Source organism: Manis javanica, chromosome 4 (genome assembly GCF_040802235.1).
Source record: "Manis javanica isolate MJ-LG chromosome 4, MJ_LKY, whole genome shotgun sequence".
Lineage (NCBI taxonomy): Eukaryota > Metazoa > Chordata > Mammalia > Pholidota > Manidae > Manis > Manis javanica.
This window is the reverse complement of record NC_133159.1, coordinates 111,650,342-111,674,902: the sequence shown is the minus strand read 5'-3', so window position 1 is coordinate 111,674,902 and position 24,561 is coordinate 111,650,342. Positions and strand designations below refer to the sequence as shown.

The 24,561-nt window shown below is 43.8% G+C and overlaps 1 long non-coding RNA gene across 1 annotated transcript in view; it reads left to right on the top strand.

Annotated features, from left to right (window-relative positions):
* The first annotated feature begins 2,079 nt into the window (after positions 1-2,079).
* LOC140849000 (uncharacterized) overlaps positions 2,080-24,561 on the top strand; it is a 42,559-nt gene continuing 20,077 nt past the window's right edge. Inside the window, exon 1 of the long non-coding RNA XR_012130402.1 lies at positions 2,080-2,188. This is a non-coding gene — a long non-coding RNA (uncharacterized lncRNA). The remainder of the gene's footprint in view (positions 2,189-24,561) is intronic.

Sequence of the window (24,561 nt, the reverse complement as noted above, 5' to 3'; positions counted from 1 at the left end):
TCATTTCTCATTGAAAATACAGAAAAACCAGTCACTGCCATTAAATCTAATCCTCCTGTGTGTTCTTGAGGATAACTACCAGTTAAACAGAGCTCTTTCTGGGAATGATTTTTGAAATAAAATTACTATTGTCTCAGTACTTTTGAGAAATGTTTCATGCATGATTCATCTTAAAAGAAGTATGATAGACTATTCTACTTAGACTAACTTAGTTTTAAGGAATTGAGACTAAGGCAAATTTTCTCAAACATCAGGGAATTTGCTGTACAAGAATATAGGCATGGAAGTTCAGGAAAAGCCAGACTCAGAAAAGCAGGCGCTAAAGGGTGGTTCAGGGTTCAAGGTGGCTTTAGTGACTTCAGTAGCTTGGAATCTGTGCCTTATTCTTTTTCTATCTCATGACTTTCACTCCCATGAAAGTCAGTATGAATTTTTTTGACAGACTGTATCTCAGCTTCAGTTCAGATACTCAGACCTCATCCAATAAGATCCTCCTTCTCCAGGTGCCTGGACTTGCTGGGTGATAACATCACATGGTGAAAAGTATGGCTGTCTCTTTAACAGAGGCCATGAGCAGAATCATTTCTATTAGAAAGAGCTTGTAGGCATGGCAGACAATGTAGGCATGGCTAAGACAAAGGCCATTTATGTAAAACAGCACATCTGATTGAATCTGCTTTCCAAATATGACATGAATCCCTCTTCCTCTCTCTATCCCCACTGTAATTGCTATAGTTCAGATCACTATCACCTCCTGTCTTGATTATAGCAATAGCTTTTTAAATATACACTTCCACCTTCTTCAGTCTTCAATTCTGCAGACAGAGAGAACTTTTCAACACAAAAATCTGTGATTTCTTCCCTGTTAAAAGTTTCCAGTGACTTAGGATGAATCACACATTCTCAACATATCTGAGGAGACCCATGCCAGCTCTGCCTGAATCCCCACACTCATCTCTAAGCCCCTGTTCTACCCCATAGTTTAGTTGTCCTCCCTTTTATGTTGGACCTTCCCCTAATCTGTTATCTTGACAGTAAAGCTCATCCTCACCTCTTCAGCTGGCTAACGTTCATCCAACTTTAGGCCCCAGCTGATGCTTTCCTGATCTCCTTGCTTGGGTCCGGTGTCCCTCTTGGGTCTATCTCTAGCATTTTGCACTTTATCGTAGAATTGAATCTGAGTTACCTATTTGTTGGGTTCTGGTGAGGACTCTAAGAGTCCCTGTGAAGAGGCCAACATCTGCTGTCACTCACTCCCTGAGCACTGACTCTGGTGCCTCATTTATGGCGAGTGCTCTGCCAATGTGTTGAGTCAGTAAGAGAAGTAAATAAATATTTTTTCATAGGATAGTGATGAAAATCTTACTTCACACTATACCCAGCCCACTTTGGTTCTGCTCTGGGTTCCCTGATCTTTTCTCACTTCTTTGTGGCACACTCTCTCCCTTCCTGTTCCACTGTCCTTTGCACGTGCCATTTCTTCTGCCTAGAATACTCCTCCTTTGGCCTGGGTAGCCACCACTTACCTTTTAGATTTCAGCTTAGTTGTTACTTCTTCAGGAAGCATTTCCTGACCTCACTTCCCAGACCAGATACAACCCCCCCATTATATGTTCTAACAGCATCATACACTTCTTTAAAAAACTCATCCCAGTTCTAATTTTACATTTATTTTTGCAAATATGTCTGTGGATGATTATCATTAAAGTCCCAATCTTAGCATGGTACCTACTAAGAGAGGAAATAGTTTATTTAATGAATGAATAATTTTTAAAGAAATGCTGCCAGATAAAATATTCCATGGACATGCAATGAGGTGGTCAGAAACCAAAAGTCTTCAGAAATCAGTTACAAAGTGTGGTGAAAAAAAAGGAATAGCTGAGTTTGACATCAAGGGTTGGAATCCCCACTCCACAATAAGCTAGTTGTGTGACCTTGAACATGTTATTATCATTATCTAAATTTTCTATTTAAAGGGTAGTAAATGGAGAAAATAATAATCTCTTATCTGAAAACTAAAGAAGATTATCTGTCCCGACCTGCAGGACTATCAACGGGGATCGACGACCTGGAGGAGAGAATTGAAAAAAAAAAAAAGAATGGGGCAAGGGACACAAAGAACGACCAGCAAGACAGGGTGTCTGATCAAGCTGGCACAGTTTATTGTTTGCAGGCTCAATTTATACAGGTTAGCAAGTAAGGGGTGGGTCAGGAGATAATTGGACCTTAGGTGGCGCCCGCGGGGAGGTGTAGAGGGGTGATTGGGTCTTGGTTGGCGCTGGCGGGAACGAAGGACCCGTAAGAGAAGTGGGGAGTTCGCCATTTTGGGGGTGGGGGCCCTTGGGAGGGAGGTTTTAAGGGAGGGGCTTTCCCCTGGGGCAGAGGGTGTTTCTTGCTTAACAAAGGACAGAAAAGGCACATGCTGTGAGGTAGCCTAACCACTAGCTCTAACTTAGAAATGCATATGTTGCTAGGTAACCTAACCCCTAGCTCTAACCTAGGAGTTCACTAAATGCGCTTCTTGGTAATAGGGGAAAACTTGTTTCTAACACGTGGATGGGTTCATTGTTGCTGACTTTACAGGAAAGATTTTACTCAAACGTTGCTGTTGTCTTAAGGCTTTTGTGACCGAATCTGCCTAAAGGCCCACAGATTTGCTCCCAACAATTATCTTTAATTCAGATTATCTGAAAACTAAACAAGTAATTATCCCTGAAAGCTGCCATATAAGCAATGATGTGGTCATGACAAATTCCCACATCCTTCAAGGTGAAGCGTGAAGAAGCACAGATTCAGAGTGTAATATTTCTCAACTTTGGAAGGGCCCTATGGTGAGATAGTAAAAACTGAGAAAGTGTTTGAAATAGTGAATTTTTTGGATTTTGTTTGTAACAGAAATCCTTTTTCATACCAAATCCTAGTTCTAGGCTAGTGCTCAAACAGACAATATAAATGTACGGAGCTCTCTGTTAGCCCATCTGAGATGAAGAAACTATAACAGAATTCTTAAGCATTGCTTTGTGATAGGGGCTGACAAAGGGGATCTGGGAATTCGCAAGAAGTTAGGTGTCAGTGGGAAAAATCTACTACCCTTGGCCCTGTTATGGAAAATACTGGGAAACCTGGACTGGATCACTGATGGAAGAACCAAGAGGCACTCGAAGGTCTTGGAATGTTGAGGTTTTATTCTTACACTGGCGGGCTCAGAGAGGAGTCATCTCCCAAGGCACAAGCAAGGGGGGCATTTATATTATTTTGATATGTGGCATTTCGGCATGCGCAAGGCAAAGCAGGAGCCTGGAGGAGGGCAGGAGGGAGCTGGGGAGTGCTCTGCTAACCGGAGGGAAAAAGCAGTCTGCTGACCTTGACGGCTGTGTTGAGTGTTTTCCTTATCAGGCCCATTAGAACATGGTGAATTCCAAGAAACTGGAAAGGATCTGAAAGTAACTTGGATTTCACATACCTTTCATTTGAAGAGCTCAAAGCACTTTATAGTAATAGCTCAATTTATTGAGGATGCCAAAACTTACACTGGGTGATTTACATTATCCATGCCCTTTAATCCTCACTAACAGTTTGAGGTGGGTACATTATCATTGTTATCAATATTACAAGGAAATGATAGGTAAGAAAGGAAACAACTCACCTGAGGCCGCTCACTCTTCTGTGTCTGGGGTCAGCTTATTTATGGCCACCAGTCAGTGAGGGGGATGTCTTGCTTACTCTGAGCTCACTAATGTGGGTTACATAGGAGTGCCAAATATCCTTCACCTGGAATTACTTGACCATTCAAGTCAAACCCAGTGATCTTCGTGTTGTGGAGGGAGAAACAAATCTGAGAGATTATGGCTCTTGGCTAAAATTACACAAAAAAAGGCAGAATGTGCACCTGTCACATCTCTAGAATAGTACATGGCATATAGTAGGGACTCAATAAATATGTCTTAAGTGATTGATCATGCTGTATGTTCCCCTTAGTGGAGAGCTCTGGGAGAAGCATCTGGAGCTGCTTTCAGAGAAAGAATTCAGGTACCCAGGCCTCTATGTTTTCTGAGAGTATGTGACTTTCCCTATCACACTCCCACCCACCCAGGCTGATGTCAAAGTTCCTGATACCAGCAGCAAACCTAGGCTTTGTGAGCCTTCCTTTCTAAACGTGAGCAGGTAGTTCCCAGGCTCAGTGATGATTTTCACATTAATTAAACATTGGACTCTCAAACTTCTGAGATGACAGTGAATAAGGAACACAAATCTTTTTGAAGGTGTCATGAACTTTACATTTGTCAGTGTTTGCAGACTAATGAGTTACAGAGCAAAATTATGTCCCAGTTTTACATAAACACATCAGTCTATTTCAGCCATCATCCTTCCCATTCAAGGAACTCTGTGCATATTATTTTCTTTCAGGTGAAAAGAGGCGAATCTGAGATTCAGTCCCTTTTTTACCACTGCTGTTCATTCTTCAGTAAGACAGGCTTGGAATGGAGTGGATGTAAAGTGGGTGGTCCTTAGAGGAAGCACTCAGGTTCTTAGGCCTGCTGGATCTCAGGTAAAATCTCCAGAGCAGTTTATCCACAAAGAGCCTCAGTTCCCTCATTTCTAAAATAGAAATAATGGTAATACTCCTCTCACTAGTACTCTTGAGGGTTCAACAAACTAATCCTAGTGAAGTCCCTAGAAATTGGCAGGGACTGTTTATTGAGGTCTGCAAAGGAAAGGCCAATATTCCTGCCAAAGGAAGGTAGGGGTTGGTACAATTTGGAGTGAGATGTTTATAGGCCTGGGGCTTTAGTTCTCTGCTGGATTTCTTACGACCTGGAGAGTAATGGGCTAGATTGGTGATGTTCTCTGACATTTTCCCTATTCGCTAAGAAGCAAAAGTCTGAAGAGTTCTTCCTGAAGTGGCAGGACAATATGTACTCACCTTGACACTTCTAGGTAGTGTGGGGATTCCCAGCCTTGAGCTCCCCAGATCACGCTGAGGTTTCTCCTAGACCAGCTCTCCTTTCTCTCCAGTTGCAGTGGTGGGATGGAAATGATTTATCTTTGTCTCTCCTCACCCATCTTTAGTTTTCTCCTCTCTACTGTATCAGTCCTGTCAGGACACAAATATGCTCTGATTTCCCCATTAATATAATGTCTCTTGTTCTCACTTTCTCTTTCAGTTGCCACCATACTTCTTTATTGCTTTTCACAGCAAAACTTTTTTACTCAACTTTATACTTTGGTTATCTCCAATTCTTTTCCTTTTTCTCCCATGCACTCCTAGCAAACTCTCACCCCTAACACGCTATCAAAAAGTTCTTGATTTATGACCTCCACATAGCTAAATCCAGTAGTAAATTCTTAGTTTTTTTCTTGCTTGATGAACTAGAGATTTAACTGAGTTGATCACTCCCTCATCCTTAAAATGATTCATTTGGTTTCTAGAACAGTCTTATGTCTCCCTTCCCTTAATGTTGGAGTGCTCCAGGCCTGTATGCTTCGAATTCATCTCCATTCTTGCTGATCTCATCCAGTATTAAGCTTTAAGCACCACCTATATATTTATGACATTTTAATTTAAACTTTAGATTCATGTAGGTATGTGAGAATATACATACATACATACATACGTACATACGTACATATATATATATATAAAACTGACCCAAACTTCTACAGTTGGACTGCTGATAGAAATCTTAAACTAGCCTCAAATTTAACATGTCCCAAATTTAAATCCCAAACATCTTCCCCCAAACCTGGCCCCCACAGTCTTTCTCAACATAAAAACAATAGCAATAGCAAACAGTTATATAGGTCTTACTATGTGCCAGGTACTAGTTTGAGAACTTTATGAGTATTGTATAATCCTCAAAAACGAATATGAGGGAATAGTAATATTTTCCCATATTACAGTGAAAATGGAGAGAAGTATTAAACACCCTGGGGCAGAGCTGGACTTGAAAGCCAGGCTGCCTGATTTCAGTCTGTATTCTATCATCTTTCCAATTCCTGAAGTCTCTTTCAAATGATTTACTGTTCAAAATAAACATATTGAAATCATCTATAGCTTCTTTCTTTTACATCCACATGCAATCCAGCAGTGAATCCCACTGGCAATACTTTCAAATATATCCAGAATCTGACCACTTGCTAGTGACACTGCCACAGTCTTGGTCGCAGCCATGATCACCACTTGCCTGGGTTCTTATAAATAATCCTCTCATTGATCTGCCTCTGTCTCAACAAAGCACACAGGGAGAGTCAGATCATCTTACACGTTCTGCCCAAAGTCCTCCCGTGGCTCCCCATCTCACTGGGAGCAAAAGACAACATTCACATAGTGACCTACAAGACTTTGAACTCTCAGCTCTCCTCTTACCTCTCTAACCTCACTTTCTACTGATCTCCTTGCTCATTCCATTCCACTCGTACTGGGCTTTTTTAGGCATTCCTGGAACATAAACACACTTGCTCCTTCCTCAGGTCATTTGCATTTGCAGTTGCCTTTTGCTAGCATGATCTAGTCCCAAATTTCCACATGCCTCACTTCCTTACCTCCTTCAGAACTTTGGTTAAATGTCACCTTTTCAGTGAGGGTTTCTATTTAAAATTGCCACCTCTTACTAGACTGAAGGCATTATGCTTCCTTTCCTGTTCTGAATTTCTCTGCTCAGTTTACCACTTGCCTGCTTACCTTTATTTATTTTCTCCCCATAGAATGTCAATTTCAGGGCAGTGGACATTTTTGCTGTTTGGGTTTTTCATTGTCATATCCTTGGTAACCATCTGCCTCGTGCATATTAGGTGCTCAATAAGAATTTGTGAAACATTTAATAGATGAAAAATGTAAAACAAAAAATGAATAGGCCAATGTCCTCATAGGGAGATAAAATAATTAGGTTTTCCAATACCATAAGTGACAGTTTGATTAGGATCCAGGTGGAATTTATATCTTTTAAGGACACCTTCACATTTAAAAATGAGGACTATAAGGAAGAGAGGAAAGGGGCCTACTTCAGGCCAACTTGCTGGTTGAACATCATGCTTCATGGACAAAAGTTGTTTAATTATCCACAGATGGTTTTTCCTGTTTCTTCTCCCAAGACAGTTTCTAAAGTTAACGTTAGATATTCTCTTGTAAAAAAAAAAAGCAAAAAAATCTTCATAAACATTAAACAGTGTGAGGTCTGTCTATTTAAAGATTCTCTTTCATATTTGTCAAAATATTTTCTGTGTGTTTGTGATAAAAAATCGCCAGCTCCCCACTGATAGCTAGGCCATGAATTTAACAGCAAATTCAATTGAAAGCCCAATTAGTCCTTATCCACAAAAAGGTTTGTGTTCTAAGTTATGTAATATCCAAAGTCAAATGATATGTTGAAGCATATTCTGAAAGGAGACTGAGAGATAGCACATGAGATCTATAGTATTCAAATCTTTACTTCAAATGAGCTAAATACAGAATTCTCCCCGTTCTGAGGCCTGACTTTTATCCTAGACTCTGCATTTTACAAGTTTCATTAAATTTAGCTATTGGGATTTTAAAGCCTAGAGCGAGAGCAAAGACCTGAGCCCTATCACTCATAGTGCAGTCCTTTGGGTGCTCATTAAGGCTTTTAGATTTATTTTAGGAAACTAACATTTTATGGGTCAAGGGTGTCCCACGCTTGGTGGGCTGCATGCAGCCTGATGCCATCGCCTGGAACTATGTTGTCACTGCAGAGACTGTGTTCCATGCAAGACTACTTTTATTTGAGTGTCAGGAGATTTGAAAACATTTTTTATGTGTGTTTGCAGTTTTTTTTATACAATATGGTGTCATATTCTAAACAGAAAATTGGTCCCCATTCATATTTCTTCCCCATAATGTATCGCAGAATAGCATCTGAGACATATCATCCCCAAGGTGACCTTTCTCGATCATTGTTCATTCATTAAGGATGATGATCAGACACCTGTAACATATATTTTCCTAGTTAGTTTTCCTTTTAGGTTCTCTGGACACACATGTAGCCATGAGACAATCAATGTTTAAGTCCTCTAACTGTTGCAATTAAAGTTCTAAATGATTGTGTGCAATAAGGTTGTTTTTTTTTAACAAGGTAAAATATTTATTTTTAGTATTTTCTTATTGAAATATAGTTGCTATACCATATTATATTGGTTTCAGCTGTACAGCATAGTGATCTGGCAATTATAACACATTACTAAATGCTTACTGTAGTAAGTGTAATTACTGTATGTCATTATACAAAGGTAGTACAGTATTACTGACTACATTCCCTAGGTCTTTAATCTCCATGACAAATTTCAGAATTGGTTATTTTCCATAGGGTCTGTCCCTCTTGGAAGAGATAAGCAGTTTCCAAAGGACTACGCTGGTACATTCAGTACACAAAACTAAGAGATGGTTTACATGGAAACCATCAACAATATAAGGGGGAAAAAATAGGATCTGTGTTCTAATTTTCATTAACATGTCCCAAAAAGTTATATTTTAGATGTAACTAGTCTACTTAGCAGTTATTGAGTGAGGATCATGCTAGATAATGCAAATAATTATCTCATTCGACCCCAAGGCAACCAAGTGAAACAGATATTTCTCTTTTCTTGAGGCAGACAGGCAACAGAGCTTGTAACTAATTACCCACCCTAATCCACATCCAGAATATAACAGAGCAAAGATTCAAATCCAACTCAGGTTTTGCACCATATGCTAAGATCTTCTTCATTGTATTGCAGTCTTCCTTTGGCTTCTCACTTTTATGTTCAGGCCAAACAGGTGTTATAAACTGTATTATCAGAGTGGAACCAATCTTATCCTCTTTCTTCCTTTCCTTTTCTTTGGTTTTAGGTGTCCATGCTCGACACTTCAGTGAGTGAGATGACACTGGCCCCTAGAGGTGGAGAGATGCGTATCTTCTGTGCCACTGAGCACTTTTTATAAAATCAACTTATTTTATTATGACATTTAGCATATTTTGTTACCATTACTCACAGTTCAAATACCCCACTTGAATTTTAATTTTCTAGAGGTGAAGGATGATGACCTATTCCTATTTGTTACACAGATACGAACCACCAGGAGCCACTGTTTGGAAACTGAATTGATGGTAAGAAGTCATGGTGCTGAAATGGTGTTCTGAATACTTTTCTCATAGACATTCTGAGAAGTGATAACTAAGTTATGGCCAGGCTACAGTGTAACTCTCTCTGTAAAGAGTTACATATTTAACATTCTCTGAATTCCACACCCAAAAGAGTTCAGGGTTATCAATGTGGTATTTTCTTAAAATAGAGCTAGCTGTTCTCCAAGTCTCCAAAATATAGAGATGCAGGAAATATTCTGCTGTCAGTTTCTTAAGCTGTCCACTCACACATACACATACAAATTATTTGGAATTGTAGAGTGTTCAGTCTGGAAGAGACATGATCATGACCTTGTCAATCTAAAGTCAAACTGAGTTCCAAAAAGGTTAACTTCCTTGTTTATGATCACATAGGGTCTTTATCCACTATTCTCATTTTTATTTTTGTTTCTTCTAGAAAATTTATTGGATTACTATGCTTCTGAAAGTCTTATGGTTTTTCTGGAATTCCCTTGTGGAGGCTGGCTAATATTTCTTATTGGGAGCCTCTGTTTTATTTCTTCGTGGCTATGGCAGAGCCATCAGAAAACAGCCCATGATCTTAGTTGATCAGATTCAGGTCAATTAAAAACTTTAACTTTTGTGAGTCTACTATGGGCTAAGCCCTGTGTGCTAAGCACAGGAGAAATTACAGAGATGAATTAGCTACAACTCCTCTTCAAGGTTATCTTTCCACCCTTTCCCTTAGTTCTCTTGGTTCAGTTCACATTTTTAGTATATATATTCTCATAAGTTCTATTTTAGTAAAAATCCACTTCTCTTTTTTCAGACCTGCCACTAACTCTGATTATGAACTTGAATGTGTTACTGAGAATCTCTCACTGAGTTCCACCCACTTGCTGGCAGGATGGAAAATGACCAAACCTGACTGTTGCCAATACACAGACTCCAGTGAATTGTTTAAGGATTACCATGAAAACTTTGCCATACAAATTTTGTTGTCAACAATGAAAACACATGGTAGGAACTAATAACTCACTATGCACTAAGTCCTCTACAATTTTCTAAAGAGAATTGAGTATATGTTCATTTCAACATTACCTCTTTTTAAAAAAACTATATTGGTAGCCCTATGACTAGTAGGTAGGTAGAACCTTCTTTCATTTCCTACTTCTCTCTTTCAACTTTTTCTGAAGCCATGCAATCTGTTGGTCTCTTCACTTTGTGATATAGTGACAGGAAATGTAGGAAAAATTATGTTATCTATCATCAATTAGCCACTTTACTGCTCTGGGACTCATTAGTCTCAATTACAAAAAGGAGAATCATATACTTAACCAAAACAAGATTTAGGCAAGTGATCTGGAGACCTTCCCATTCAAAGATCCTTGGCATTCAAAGGAGATGAATATTTTGGATGCAAGACCCCTTAGCTTCTGATATTTCCCCCTATTTCAATCTCTAATCCATAAACAATTCTTAAGGATCCTGTACTTAGGTCTCTGCTATATTTCAGCTCTGTTCAATGTGCTGACATACAAGTAGGCAAACAATGCCCTAGATCTGCCTCTGTGTCTTTCTCTCTGATTTTCCTTGCCCCTTTTCAGGATGTTTTTTGTTTCTCCTGGAAGCTTCCCAGAACACTGCTCTCATATCAGGCATATAGAAGACACAGCAAAGGAAGCAGTGGCAAAATTCTGTTTAATAGTCTCTTTTCGGACTCCTGTATGGTTGTCGGGGATAATTCTAGATCTGAGAGGGACATGATTTCATGTTCTCTACTGCTTGCAGTGTGTTGAGCCAGATGCCTTAGATACACGGAAGGAAAGACTGAGGAATTGCTTCCCAGCCAACACTTTGCTGAACAGCAAAAGGAACAGAACTTTTAAGACCCCCACAGAATTCCCCCAGGGAGTTTATTAATGCCCTAAAATTCCAAACATGCTTCACTGACCCTGGGCCCCTGAGCTTTTCAACCAGTGGCAGGTGGTCTGGAGTTTGTATGTTTTCTATCAGCTGGAAGAGCATCCTGAGGTAAAGATGAATGGACAGCGAGTACAGCAGAATTAATTAAAAACGCTGAGTTTGAGATGAGCACATCAGAGTTTTGGTAGTTATTTCAGAGGCACTTTGTTGAAGAAGTACTAATCGATTGAGGACAGGAGGAGAAAGTCTCTTTGATAAAATGTGGTTTTCGTGTCCCTGTGTTTCCCTTGTCACTGTTCTTTTCTTTCCTTGGTGCCAGAATGTCTGCTCTGTGGCTCATTTTTGAATCTTAATTGGTTGTCAAATAAATCCTCCAAAGGTGCTACTGATGAGGGGCTTGTGCTAGAATCAGATTTGTGTGTATGTCTTTGTGTTTTTTCAGAGCACTTTCACTTTATCTTATTCACCTTTTGCAACAACCCTATGAACTATTTTTATCTCTAAAGATGTGGAAACTATTTCTCATAAGATTATTTACACCAGATCACCCTGTCATGAATTTAAATTCTGAGGCATACTGTGTCATCTCCCTCTTTGGACTACTTTGAGGGTAGTTTTCATTTTAGAGGTGACACTAAGCCTCAGAATAAGGTGGTAGCTTTGGAAAAGTGAGGAACAAGTGAGCACACCTCTTCAAATGGCTTCAGGCATCAGCTGATCACCCTGTCCTCCACTTCCTGCGGCTGGCTTTGCCCACTTACTCTCCATATGATTTAGTCAGTTATGGAGGCAGAATTTGATCCACAATTTGGAGCCACTGTCATCATTGGTGCAAGTCTTTGAGGCAGTTTGGGAACTTAAATACAGTTGTCAGTGATGGCAAATGGATTTTAACTCCTGGCCATCTCAGATAGATTATTACTAGTGGCCACCTCCTCGAAAAGGACGCTAAGGTTGTCTGTGAGCTCAGCAGAAACATATCATGATTCATCATTTATGTCTACATGACCTCTGTGTGGAGGAAGCAGTAAGATTCCTGCAGTGGAGCTGTCATTCTTAACAGATACCGACATGGCAGATTAACCTTAGAATGGCTCCCAGAGCTCATTTGTTCCAATCTCCTCATTTCACAAATTAGGGAACCAAGACATAGGGAAATGAGCCTCATCTCAATCTCCCTGCACTGGCATGGTGCCACTTGAAGGCAAAGCACAATTTTGACCTAATATTCAAGTTTGATGCCTTGACTTCATGCAGAAAGTGCTAGCAACTCTACAAGGAGGCCATATTCTGCCCCCTCTCATAATCCCTTTGAAGAAAGCTTTCTCAGCTTTCCATACTTCTTGCATCCAGCCGTCTGGAACTTCTCTGCCTTTTCCCTTGTCACCTGCTTTGGCCACCTGAGCCTACCTTATGTCCTGTGCCTCACGTTGCTGACTTTTCCTTACCCCCATCTCATCTTCATCAAAACCAATCTATTTTATATCTCTCATTATTAGGTCTTTGTGTCACACATAAATATATTAAAAGATAAATGATACTTATTCCTCCTGTGGGCTAATTGGGTTATAAAAATGGGATTCTTAGAGACACAGTGTCTTAATCCCAAGAGAAAAATCCCAAATCATAGGAATTTAGAGTACCAGGGGAGGCTAGTGCTTGTGGGACATGAGATATTTTGGTAAAAACCTCTTCAGCAGCAGTCACCAGGTCAGGGCCAGTCCTGATTGTATAAAATATATTAACATATTTTAGTACCTCACGTTCATTGTCCCTCCCAACTCGTTCATTCCCTTGCTTTTGTATGGCTCAGGATGACTCTTCATAGTTGTCCACGTTTTATAGCTATAGAGACCAAAGGCATGCAGGAACGATGACGTGCTTTAAGTCTCTTGGATGTATGTGGCAGAGCTGGGATGAATGGCGGCCTGCAGCCCCACAGCAGCCCCTCCCTGCTCCTTAGCTCACAGAGCTACTCTGCTGTTCTTCCTCCTCCACCACAAACCAATCTTTCTTGTCACTCTGCTTTATACAGCATCAGCACTCTTCAATAGGATCTGAAGAGGTTGTGTTCCCAGTAATGATATTTGCTTGCAAGCCTACAGTGTCTCTTTAGTGGATAAATATTGAAATATTGCATCCAATCTAAACTCTTCTCCTTTAACTTAGACTCAGACAAAGCTTCCTTTGATCAGGAAGATGTGGGATTAAAACATAATCATTTATCTGGTAGTAGGAACACACAGTCGGAATGAACAGGCACTGTGCTACCCTGCCAGCCATCTGCGCTCAGATCAGACCAGGTCGTTGGTCCTGAGAGATGTTGTGTTACATTCCTGTATCTGTGGCTGTGGTAGGGTGTGTGTTTTGTTCAGGCATCACAGCCCTTGAGTTAATGTCAAAGACTGTAGTCACAGCTCTACATACCATAAAGCTTTATTTTCATAGAAGAGGCTATGGGAATGGATAGGCTCTGCTAATATTAAATCTTCACAAGTCATCTGAGGGGTATATTTGGGACCAAAAGATACCACTTTAAGTTTACAAGGTAGGTACATACATAAGAAGATGTGTAATGCCTTCAACTGGCCTTTAAGATTCCTAAATAATCATATTTAGCATTATCTTCAATATGCCACACTCTAATAGAAACTGTTTACACACATATTTCTAATTCAGATAGCAATACACCACAAGTCAGATATATTATATCTGTTTAAAAGTTGAGGACCCCAAGGCTTAGGGATGTTACCTTCACCAAAGTTGCTTGTCACCCATCAAAGATAAATTCAGGAGTTGAACCCAGAAACTCCCTGCCTTTTAAATACTAAACCACTCTGACTTTTCTAATCTGTATGAAATACGTGTAATTCCAACCAATTAAGAGACCAAAAGGGATGCTAGAGATAATTTCCTGTATTACATTTTAAAGACTCCATTAGTCTTCTTCAGCACTATATGGGCCAGGATGAGCTGTGAAACATAAACAGTGTTTCACAAGGCTGAACAAAGGAGAAAATAAGGCAAATGTTACTCATGATGAAACCTGAGTAACAAGGGGAAGGTCACTCTTGCTTCACAGTAACCCATCCTGTCACCATGCCTGGGACTTTCATAAAATTACTGACTGTCAGAACTAGAAGAAACCTTAGATATCATCCATTTTTTTAAAGTGAGGAAGCTAGACTCTGATTTGCAAAGCGACATCCCAAGATCTCAAAACTACTTAGTGCACAAACAAAAAGTAATGGCTTAATGCATATACAGCTTTAAGGTTTTTCAGGGTCCTGCTTAAAAATTCAAGAACCTAAGGTAAGCATTGAAAATAGATTTCATCGTCTGCCAGCTCAGAGTCACAGGGAGTAGCTGTCTGAATTATTATGTTGACAAGATCAGAGGCTGCTCCTAAGAATCAGTGGGAAAAAGTGCCATCATTCATCGCTGCTGTTCGCTTTACCTACAGGAAGTGGACTTTACTAGCACATGTACTATGTAATACATATCTGGTTTAAGATATGAAAAGCACCCTAATTCCTTATCAGCGGAAGGCTAGCCCTAGCGTCAGAACACCCGCTCTCAGGTCCTGACTGAGCTGCGTCCTTGGGTGAATCACTCAATGTCCCTATACCTTAGTTTCCTGATATTTACTAAAAGGATTAATTATAGCTGCTTCACCTACCTCATATGATATCCACAATTAAAAATAGGTAGAACTTGAGGACATATGTTGTAAATAGGAACTACTCTTTATAGTTGAGGGCCAAGAAATTACCAGGCCCACAGAGGAGAGAAAAGTAGGTCAAATTGAAGGCAGGAAGATATTACTGTCATTTGCTCTGGAGCTAGTTATGTTGCCAGAATCTACCTGAAGTGCAAGTTTCTCCAAGAAGGGACAAGTCATTTTTGGCATTAGAGTGAAGATTTTAGCCCTGCTGAGTATGCTCTGAGTTTGATCTGATCAAACAGTGGAAAAAATGGGGCTTTTGGAGAGGCTTTATTAACCTTTCAGGTTCCTGGGGTTCTTTTCAGTAGAGACTCTAATTTCCTCAGGAAACTGACATTTTTACTCTTTTCCCACACCAAGGGTGGTGCGCCTGGAATTCTCTTTAATAATGCTTTAACTAGAATGAGTGCACACTCCACTTCCACCTGGCTGTCCGAGCCCTCTGGCCTGGCACTGGCCTTCTTCACACATCTCCCCTTTGGTCCTTGTTCCCCAGCCAGACTCTTTCCAGGGAGGTCTCCGTGTCTCCCACGCCTCTGTCCTGTTCTGATTCTCCTCTCAGAGGAAACCTGCTTCAATAGAATGTTTCTCAGAAACATCAAAGTTAACATATTCAAGACAAAACCAACCAGGGATTCCCCCCAATCTGTGTCTTTCCCAGTCTTCACCATCTTGGTCAGGAAACTGAAAAACATGAGTTATTCTCAACACTTCCCCATCCCTCACACCTTCACATTCTATTGATTATCACATTCTGTTAGTTTTACTGCTACTTGCATTTCCTGAACCTGCCCACCTCTCTCCACCACTGTTTCTATCACCTTGGTCCGAGTCACCATTATTTGTCACCCAGACTCCTGGGTTGCTCCATGAACTTCTTCCATGGTCTGCTAGCTTCCCAGAGTTGGAATGCTCCTTCCCAAATACACATCTGATCACGTTACATCTCCACTCATATTCCTTCAAAGGGTCCATTACTCTCTGGCAACAGCGGACAAGTCCATCCAAGGTCAGTCTCTGCTCACATCCCGGTACTCTCTGCTCTTAGGCTAACGGTCTGAGTCCAACTCAGTTCCTGGGAGTCACACGTTCCCTTTCCCTTCCGGTCTTTGCATGCACTGTTTCTTCTGTCTGGACAACTGCGTGCTTCGCCTCACCTGGCTGACTTCTACTTAATCTTTGGGTTTTAGCTTAATTGTTAGGTAGTCAAGCAGGCCTTGCCTGACACTCTGAAATAGATTTGGTCCTCCTCCCTCCACATTTTCCCAATACACCATTTATTTCACTCTCCTAATTTACATAATTACACATTCATTATTTTTTGTCCATTCACTCTATTAGGACAGGGAGCTGTGTGTCGTGTTTATCACCATAGCCGTAGTTCCTACTACTTACTAGTGCTCAATAAATGCTTACTGCATGAATGCATGAATGAATTCTTTCCCATCTCAGTGAGTCACAGTCCTACTCATTCTGCAAAGTCCAACTTAAAAACCTAATTTATAAACATTTCTACCATTCCCTCTCCTCATGTGGTATTTACTTAGAAAGCTTAAGCGTGTCACTGGCATCACTTGTATGATACTCCTTTTTTTTCCTGTTTTGAGTTATAGTTACCGTTACTCTTCATCATCCCCTTCAGTCTCCTGAGAATAAGTTCATCTTGAAAGGAAGGAGTGACACACAGCAGCAATTCCACTTTATTAGGGAAAGGTGCTGGGTTATATAGGAAGGGGCATGAACTGATTGAGGTGTCACTTCTACGGGGCTGGTAGCTATTGGCTAGGTACTGGGATTGAGAGGGGGCGAGAGGTGATTGGGCTTCAGGTGGCGCCGGCGGGAACTGAGGACCCGGAAGAGAAGCTGGAAGTTCGCCATCTTACGGGTAGGGGCCCTTCATTCCCCACTTTCTCCTCTATGGGGTTGTGGATGTTGCTTTCTCTCTGACTGCTTCCTGCTGAATGGGGGCGGAGAAGGGAGGGAGGGCTTGAGGGTTGGGAGGAAAGGGTTGATAGGACTCCCCACAGTAAGGACGAGTAGATGTGGACTTCTTCAGGTTGGAAATCAATGAAGGTTCCCTGTAACCATAGTTCGAGGACTTGTTGATTCCAATGGTGCCAAGAGGATACGGGTGCCAGAAGCCAGGCGTCTGCGGCCATTGTTTCCAGGAACAGTTTCCAGCGGAGAGAGGGGTCCATCTCAGCATGTGGTGAGGAGGTCACGTGAGGGTGTGGGATCTTCTGTGGCCAGAAGCTGATAGTTCCTGAGTAAAAGCTGATTGAAAGTTTGATTAGAGATTTTTCTGACTTGGGATTTGATGAACTTTATTATACAGGGTAAGAAGAGACATGCGAGAAGAATGATTATTATAGGGCCTGCAATGGGCCACAGCCAGGTAAGGAAGGGGTTTGTTAGTATTGAAGAGAATGGGTTAGAATTGGAAGCAGAGTGGAGGCTGGAGGCAAGGTTGGTGAGTTTGGTAATGTCAGTTTCTACAATGCCAGATTCATTGATGTAATAGCAGCACTCTTCTCAAAGGAAGACGGAAGTGCCGCCCTTTTCGGCTGTAAGGCCCACCGGTTTTGAAGGGTAACCTTAGCTAGCAAAGTGACCTGTCTTTGCAGAGAGGCCAGGGAATCGGCAGTGGATGTCAGGGCTCCCTCAAGTTTGGCGTTGAGATCTCAAACTGCCCATAGAGAGTGACCCAAGGCTCCCCCTGAAAATCCTGCCCCAATGGCTGAGGAGGCTAGGGAAACACCGACCATAATGGGAAGGAAAGCAGCCCTTCTTGTGCATGAGGGTAAGGGAGGTTGGAGCTCAAGGAATTCTGCCATGCTGTAAAGTGTAAGCTGTGGGATTAGGTTGATGAGAATGCAGGGTGTGCTGGAGTTGGGAGGCAGTGAGTTGAAAAGACTGCCATTACACCAAAAGAAGTGTCCCGGTTGTGTAAAAATCTTAGAGCTGGAGGTAGGGGTGTAGATAGAGAGACAATGAAGTGCCCTGGAGGGGTGAGGGGTTGGGCCTACACACTGGTGGATGGTGATATTGTTTGCATATTCTGGTTCCCATAGGGGTATGTCTGCCAGGGGGCGGAAGGGTTGTCCTTGTGAGTGAAAGGAGTAATTGGAAATGTTAAGGGGCACGGCGGCTAGCAGTGGGTGCTGTAGTGATGCACACAAGAAACAATTGGTGGTGTTAAGGGTGTGGTTGAGAAAGATGGTGGTGTCTTGAATGAGCTGTAACCAAGAGTAGGAGGAATTGGAAGAGGGGCGGGGATAAGAAGATGAAGAGGCGCCGTCAAGAGTTTGGATAATGACTTTTTCGGAATGTCCGATATCTGATGCAACTTGAGAGATCTGGGAATGAGAGGGAGCATACTCTCGAGAGATATGCAGGGTACCATGGGGGGTCGAGGACCCCCCGTAGTAAACTGAGGCTGTGACTCTGGCAGCCCATCAAGAGTCCCAGGGATCTGGGATTGATAAGGAGAATGAGCTGTTGGGATATTTTATGAAATGGTTGGAGGAGTAATACTGTGGGTACCAGGAGTTACTCATGTAGTGAATGGCACAAGACCAGCAGGGACATCCCCCGTAGGTGTCTGGCCATCACCTGCAATAGGCTTGTTTTTGGTCATAGAGGAAGCAGAGGTAGGGAGAATAAAGGTAGCTGCTAGTGAACACTTCAGTGGAGGGAGGAAAGTGGAGGTATAAAGACTCAGAGCAGCCTTTCAGAGGGCAGTCTGATGTGGCAATGAGGGCAGTAATTTTTGTTTGATGCTGTGTGTAAGTCTGCCTGACTTTGAATCGCCATACGAAGCAGGCTGGGGTGGCGGGGAAGGCAATAGGAATAAGGGAAAAAAGCGAGAGAGCAGTAAAGGAGGAAAAAATCATGATTTGGGTATGGACGGCAAAGGGGGTGAATGGGAGATGTGGAGTTTCAAGGGATCAGAGGGATGAAGCATGGTAGAGTAGACAGCATCTCGGTCTGTATCCGAAGGACTCTGGGTTGTGACTGATGGGTCTTGGGTGTCCAGAGAAGGTGGGTCCTGGGTGTTTGGTTTCAACCTGGAGATATGAATCCAAGGGGTGACAGAGTTATCAGGCAGTGAGAGCTTGGCGGCCGAGGGGGTGCAGAGAATAACTGGGTGTGGACCTTCCCATTTTGGGGTGAGAGAGGGCCCATCCTCTGGTGGCTTATAAAACACTAATTGGCCGGGCTGTAAGACAGGAGGATTTTGGGAGGCGGATGGATCAGGTAGGAGCCAATCCTGATATTTCCACAGTTCAGTGCGGAGGAGAGAGAGTAACGGAAGGGCCATATTGGGAGGAATTGCTCCTTTGTGGGAAGGGAGCCCTGGTGGTAGAATTGGGCGTCCGTACATGATCTCAAAGGGCTACAAGAAGGAAGGTTTCTTTGGGAGGGCCCGAATGCGGAGTAGAACTAAGGGAAGTAAGCGAACCAAGTCAAGGTGTAGTTATAGAGATAGTTTGGTCAGGATGTCCTTTAGAGTCCTATTGGCTCTTTCTACTTTTCCTGAAGCCTGTGGTCGATAAGGACAATGTAAATGCCAGGGGAGCGAGAGCGACTTGGAGAGGTTCTGGATAATTTGGGCAGTGAACTCAGGGCCATTATCTGATTGGAGAGAAGTGGGCATCCCAAACCTAGGAAAGATCTGGGTAAGGAGGATAGAAGCAACCACGGATGCTCGTTTGTTAGTGGTGGGGAAAGCTTCAACCCATCCTGAAAATGTATCTACTAACATGAGTAGGTATCTGGTATGCCATACAGGGGGCATGTTAGTGAAGTCTATTTGCCAATCTGCAACAGGGATATTACCCCTTGCTTGATGAGCCGGGAAGGGTCAGGCCTTGAGGGGGTATTAGGGTTAGTGTGTTGGCAGATGGTGCACCTGCGGGTGATTTGGTTAAGTAGGGTTTTGTCTTCAGGAGAGAGAGGAAAAAAAGGATTGTAAAAAATGGATCAAGGATTGGGGGCTAGGATGGAACAGATTGTGTAAGAAGCAGAAGAGGGACTCTTTGTCCTGGGAACAGAGGGTGTCTTGTGATAAGGCTAAAACCGCAAGGGCAGATGGATCATTGTCTCATGCGTCTTCTGATAGGGCAACCGACCAGGCTACTCTGTCAGCTTTGTTGTTAGCCCTTGTAATGGGGGAGTCATATTTTTGATGTGATTTGCAGTGGCCTATGCCCAGTTGGTGTGGGAGTTGTGAAGCCTCTATAAGTTTGGTAATTAAGGCTGAATTAGTGATGGAATTTCCTTTTGTGGTGAGGAGGCCTCGTTCTTTCCATACTGCCACATGAGACAAGAGAATGTGGAATACGCATTTGGAGTCAGTGTACAGTGTGAGAGACGTGTCCCGGGCCAGAGTGCAAGCTCTGGTGGCTGCAATGAGTTCAGCCTGTTGATTGGTGTACATTGATGACGTCTTCGAGGGAGACTACTGTGTATCCTGCGTAGTGGGTGCCCTCATGTTTAAAGGAGGACCCATCAGTAAACCATATGAGGTCGGAGTGTGAGAGGGCTCCTTCGGAGATCGTGGAGTTGCACAGAAGGAAGTTGTGAAGGGCTTCTAGGCAATCATGCGAGGGAGGATGAGGAGAGTAGGGTAGAGGAAGAAGAGAGGCCGGATTCAGGGGCTGGCAGGGAAGGTAAGAAATGTCTGGATTTTGGAGGAAACAGGACAGTAAGGTCAGGAGTCTGGAGGGAGGGAGAGTCTGTAAACTTTTGTAGGTTAAGAGGTCTTTTAGGTGGTGTGGGGACAGAATGGTAAGGGGCGCCCCGAATGTCAGTTTATGAGCTTCCTTATGCAAGAGCTGTCCAGCGGCTAATGCCCGCAGGCAGGGGGCCCATCCTCGAGCTGTGGGGTCTAATTGCTTGGAAAGATAAGCTACTGGGGCAAAGGATGGGTCATAATATGTCTAGGACTCCTAGAGCTTGACTGGACCTCTCATGAATGTATAATGAGAAGGGCTTTGACAAATCAGGAAGATGGAGAGCTGGGGCTTCCACAAGGGCTTGACAGAGCTTAATGAAGGAGTGTCGGGGTGAGGAGGATAATGGCTCTTCAGGGGGGCCCTTGCTGAGGTCGTATAGGGGTCTTGCCAACAGGGAGAAGTTAGGGATCCACGCTCTAAAATACCCAGCCAGGCCCAGAAAGGAAAGGATTTCTGTCTTGGTTTTGGGAAAGGGCAGGTCCGAGAGGAGTCGTTTTCTGTCCAAGGTAATGGACTTTCTTTGTTGAGATAGAAGGAATCCGAGGTAAGTGACAGAAGGGGAAGAGATCTGAGCCTTGATGGGGGATACCCAGTAACCTCTGGAAGCTAGAAGGTTAAGTAGGGAGGCAGTGTCAAGTTGAGACTGTTCCCATGAGGGACTGAAGAGTAGAAGATCGTCCATGTATTGTAATAAGGTGGGCTCGGAGGGATCATGATGAAACTGTTTGAGGTCCTGAGCTAGGACCTGTCCAAAAATATGGGGACTATCTAGGAAACCTTGTGGCAAAACTGTCCAAGTGAGTTGTTCAGAATGTCTTGTGTATGGGTCTGTCCAGGTGCAGGTGAAAAATCTTGGGAGGAGGGGTCCAGAGGGATAGAAAAAAAATGCGTCCTTGCAATCTAGGACTTAGAAGTGGGAGGCTGAGGCAGGAATCTATGATAAAAGGGTGTATGGATTTGGGACTAAGGGATGGATAGGGATGACGGCCATGTTGATGAGGCAAAGGTCTTGGACAAGGCGGAAAGATCCATTGGTTTTTTTAACAGCTAATATGGGGGTATTAAACCGGGAGTGAGTGGGTCTGAGGTAATTTTTGTTTAAAAGATCTTGAATGATGGGTTGAAGGCCTATGAGGGCTGAAGTGGTTAGGAGGTATTGGGGCTGACAGATATACTGAGAGGGGTCACATAATTTGATAGAGGCAGGAGGACATACAGCCACGGAGGGGCTTGTAATGTCCCAAACTTTGGGATTTACAGAGTGTATGAGGGCAGAACTGGAGCCTTCATTCTGTAGAGGGGGTCTATCGGCTATGAGGTCCATTAGAAAGGGAGTACTGGGCACTGTGGGAGTGGATATAGTTATGGAAATATGGAGGAGAGAAAGGATGTCCCGTCCTAGTAAAGGGATGGGACGCTGGGGCATAACTAGGAAGGAGTGGGAGAAAGGTATGGGATTGTCCTGGATTGTGCATAAAAGGGGAGGGGTTTTCAATGGGAAGATCTGTTTTCCTCCTACCCTGACTATAGGAGTAATGGCTGGTGTGGTAGGGCCCTGGTATTCTCGCAAAACTGAGAAGGTGACTCCTGTGTCTAGGAAGAAGGAGATGGGGCGACCGTCTACTATTAAAGTAACCCTGGGCTCCTGTTTGGTGATGGAAATGGTAGGGCGAGAAGCCCCTGGGCCCTGTCAATCTTCTTCTGCCAGTCCCACTATGGCGGGCTTGGGATGGGGGTTGTTCGTCCAGTTTCCCCTTCGGGTGGTTGGGCAATCAGACCCCCAGTGGCCCTTTTTGTGGCATCTGGGGCATGGGGTGGTAGGAGATCTGGGGCAGGGGCATGCCCTTGACCAATGTCCTTCTTTTCCGCACTTGAAACAAGCTCCTGGGGGGGGGGCTTGTTTGTGGAGGGGCGCCCAGGTTGTGGTTTTATTAGCTGGGCCAACATTTGGAAATTGGCCTGATCAGCCTTTTGTTTATGGCATTCTTTCTCCTCCTCCCGGTTATGGAAGACTTTAAAGGCCACTGTTAGGATCTCAGTCTGTGGGGTAGCGGGGCCCTGTTCTAACTTTTTGAGTTTAGCTTTAATGTCAGGGTAGCTTTGACCTAGGAAGTATGTCATAAGGACATGTCTTCCATCCGGCGTTTCTGGGTCTAGGCTGGTATACTGTAATAGGGCTTGGGTGAGTCTATCTAGGAATTCGGAGGGAGTTTCTTCCTTTTTTTGAATTATGTCCTGGAGCTTTTGGAAATTGACTATTTTACGAGCTGCCTTTTTCAGACCTGCTATTAAGCAGGAGGCAAAAATATCCCGAGAGCAGAGACCCACGGCGGTGTTATAATCCCAGTGTGGTTCTTGTTTGGGGACAGCAGTGGGGCCAGTGGGATAGGTGGGGTCAGTCCTGTGGGTTTTGGTAGCGTGTGATTGGGCAAAGTCCCAAACTCGTCTACGCTCTTCGGGAAGGAGGGTATTGGGCAGGAGCATGAAAATGTCATGATGTGTGAGGCTGTGAGACTGGAGGGTCCATTGAAACTCCCTGATATATGTCATGGGATCAGTGGAAAAGGAACCAAGGCGTTTTTCAAGTTGGGCTAAATCCCCTAAGGAGAAAGGTACGTGAATTCGCATGATGCCTTCGGGCCCACCCCCTCTCAGAGGGGGCAATAATTTGGGGAGGCCCCCAGAATTGAGTCTGAGGGGGACTGAAGGGTTCCGGCTCAGTCTGTGGCGGAGAAACAGGTGATGAGGGCAAAGATGGAGGAGGCCCCTGGGACCTAGTTAAAGGGGGGCTGTAAGGCTCAGGCTCAATCCATGGGAGGGGTGGAAGGTGAGGGGGACAAAGGCGGAGGGGGTGAGGTGGGGGAGGAGATGGTTGTGGAGGAAGGAGGAGGGGCTCTTGTAGGAGAGGAGGGGGAAGGGAGTGGATGGGAAGCTTCTGTGGGGGAGGAGGTGGAGGTGGCAGCGATGGCAGAAGAGGGTGGAGAGGTTGTAGGAGGGGGAGGGGCCGAAGGGGGAAGCCTGTATGGCGGAGGTTCATAGGCTGGGTCAAAGGTAATTGAAGAGGGACCAGGAGTGTGTGGAGTGGAGGGAGACGGCTTGCAGGCTAGGAGAACTTGGGGCAGGGAACAGGTGGTGCAGAGGCCGGGATTTGGGGCTAGGAGGTGAAAAGCCTCGATATAGGAAATCTCCTTCCATTTTTTCAGGCACTGGCAGTAATTAAAAAGATTGCAAGTGATGTTAGGATCAAGAGTTCCCCCTGCGGGCCATTGGTTGTTATTGTGTAGGGGGTATGTCAGCCAATCTTGGGAGCAGTATTTACGGAGAAGTTTTGGTTTTATATTAGGCGTCAGGAAGAGGGTGGCTAGATACTTGAGCAGACATTCAAGAGGTGAACTTTCAGGGAGGGATGAGGAGGCTCCCATGGCTAAAGGACAGAGACGGAGACAAACAGGGGAAGACGTACAGAGATCCTTGGACTGGGAGCAGGCCGCAAGGAGACAAAGGGTGTCCCCGATGATCCTTGGTGGTCTGCAGAAACTCGTATATGAGTCGAAATTTCTTAGGAAGTGTGGGTTGTCACCAGACTTCTCTAAGAAGGCATAGTGCCAGAGTCATGAGGAACCTAGTACTAGGAATTTTCGGTGGAAGGAACGGAAGGAGGAAGAGAGAAGGAAAGGGAACGTTCTCATCTACAAAGGAGTCACCTCGTTTATGGCTGTTGGAGGATGGGCCTGAGGGTCCGCCGTAGCCGTGAAGGCCTGAGGCGGGGAGAGTTCCCTCCTTGTCCCCGAGTGTCAGGGCCTTGCCAGACAATCACAGTCAATGGCGCTGCGATAGCTCAGGGGAGAGTGGCCCACTCCAGGGGAAAACTTACCCAAAGGCCCGAGAGGAGTGCTGAGTGTGATGAGCCAGCGCCGGAAAAAGAGGACGAGGGCAAGCTGCTGCTGGTGTCAGGGGGAAGAGGGGGCTCAGTTGGGGTGTCCCGTCTCCCGGGTTTTGGCACCAATGAAAGGAAGGAGCGACACACAGCAGCAATTCACCGGAGAATTCCACTTTATTAAGGAAAGGTGCTGGGTTATATAGGAAGGGGCATGAG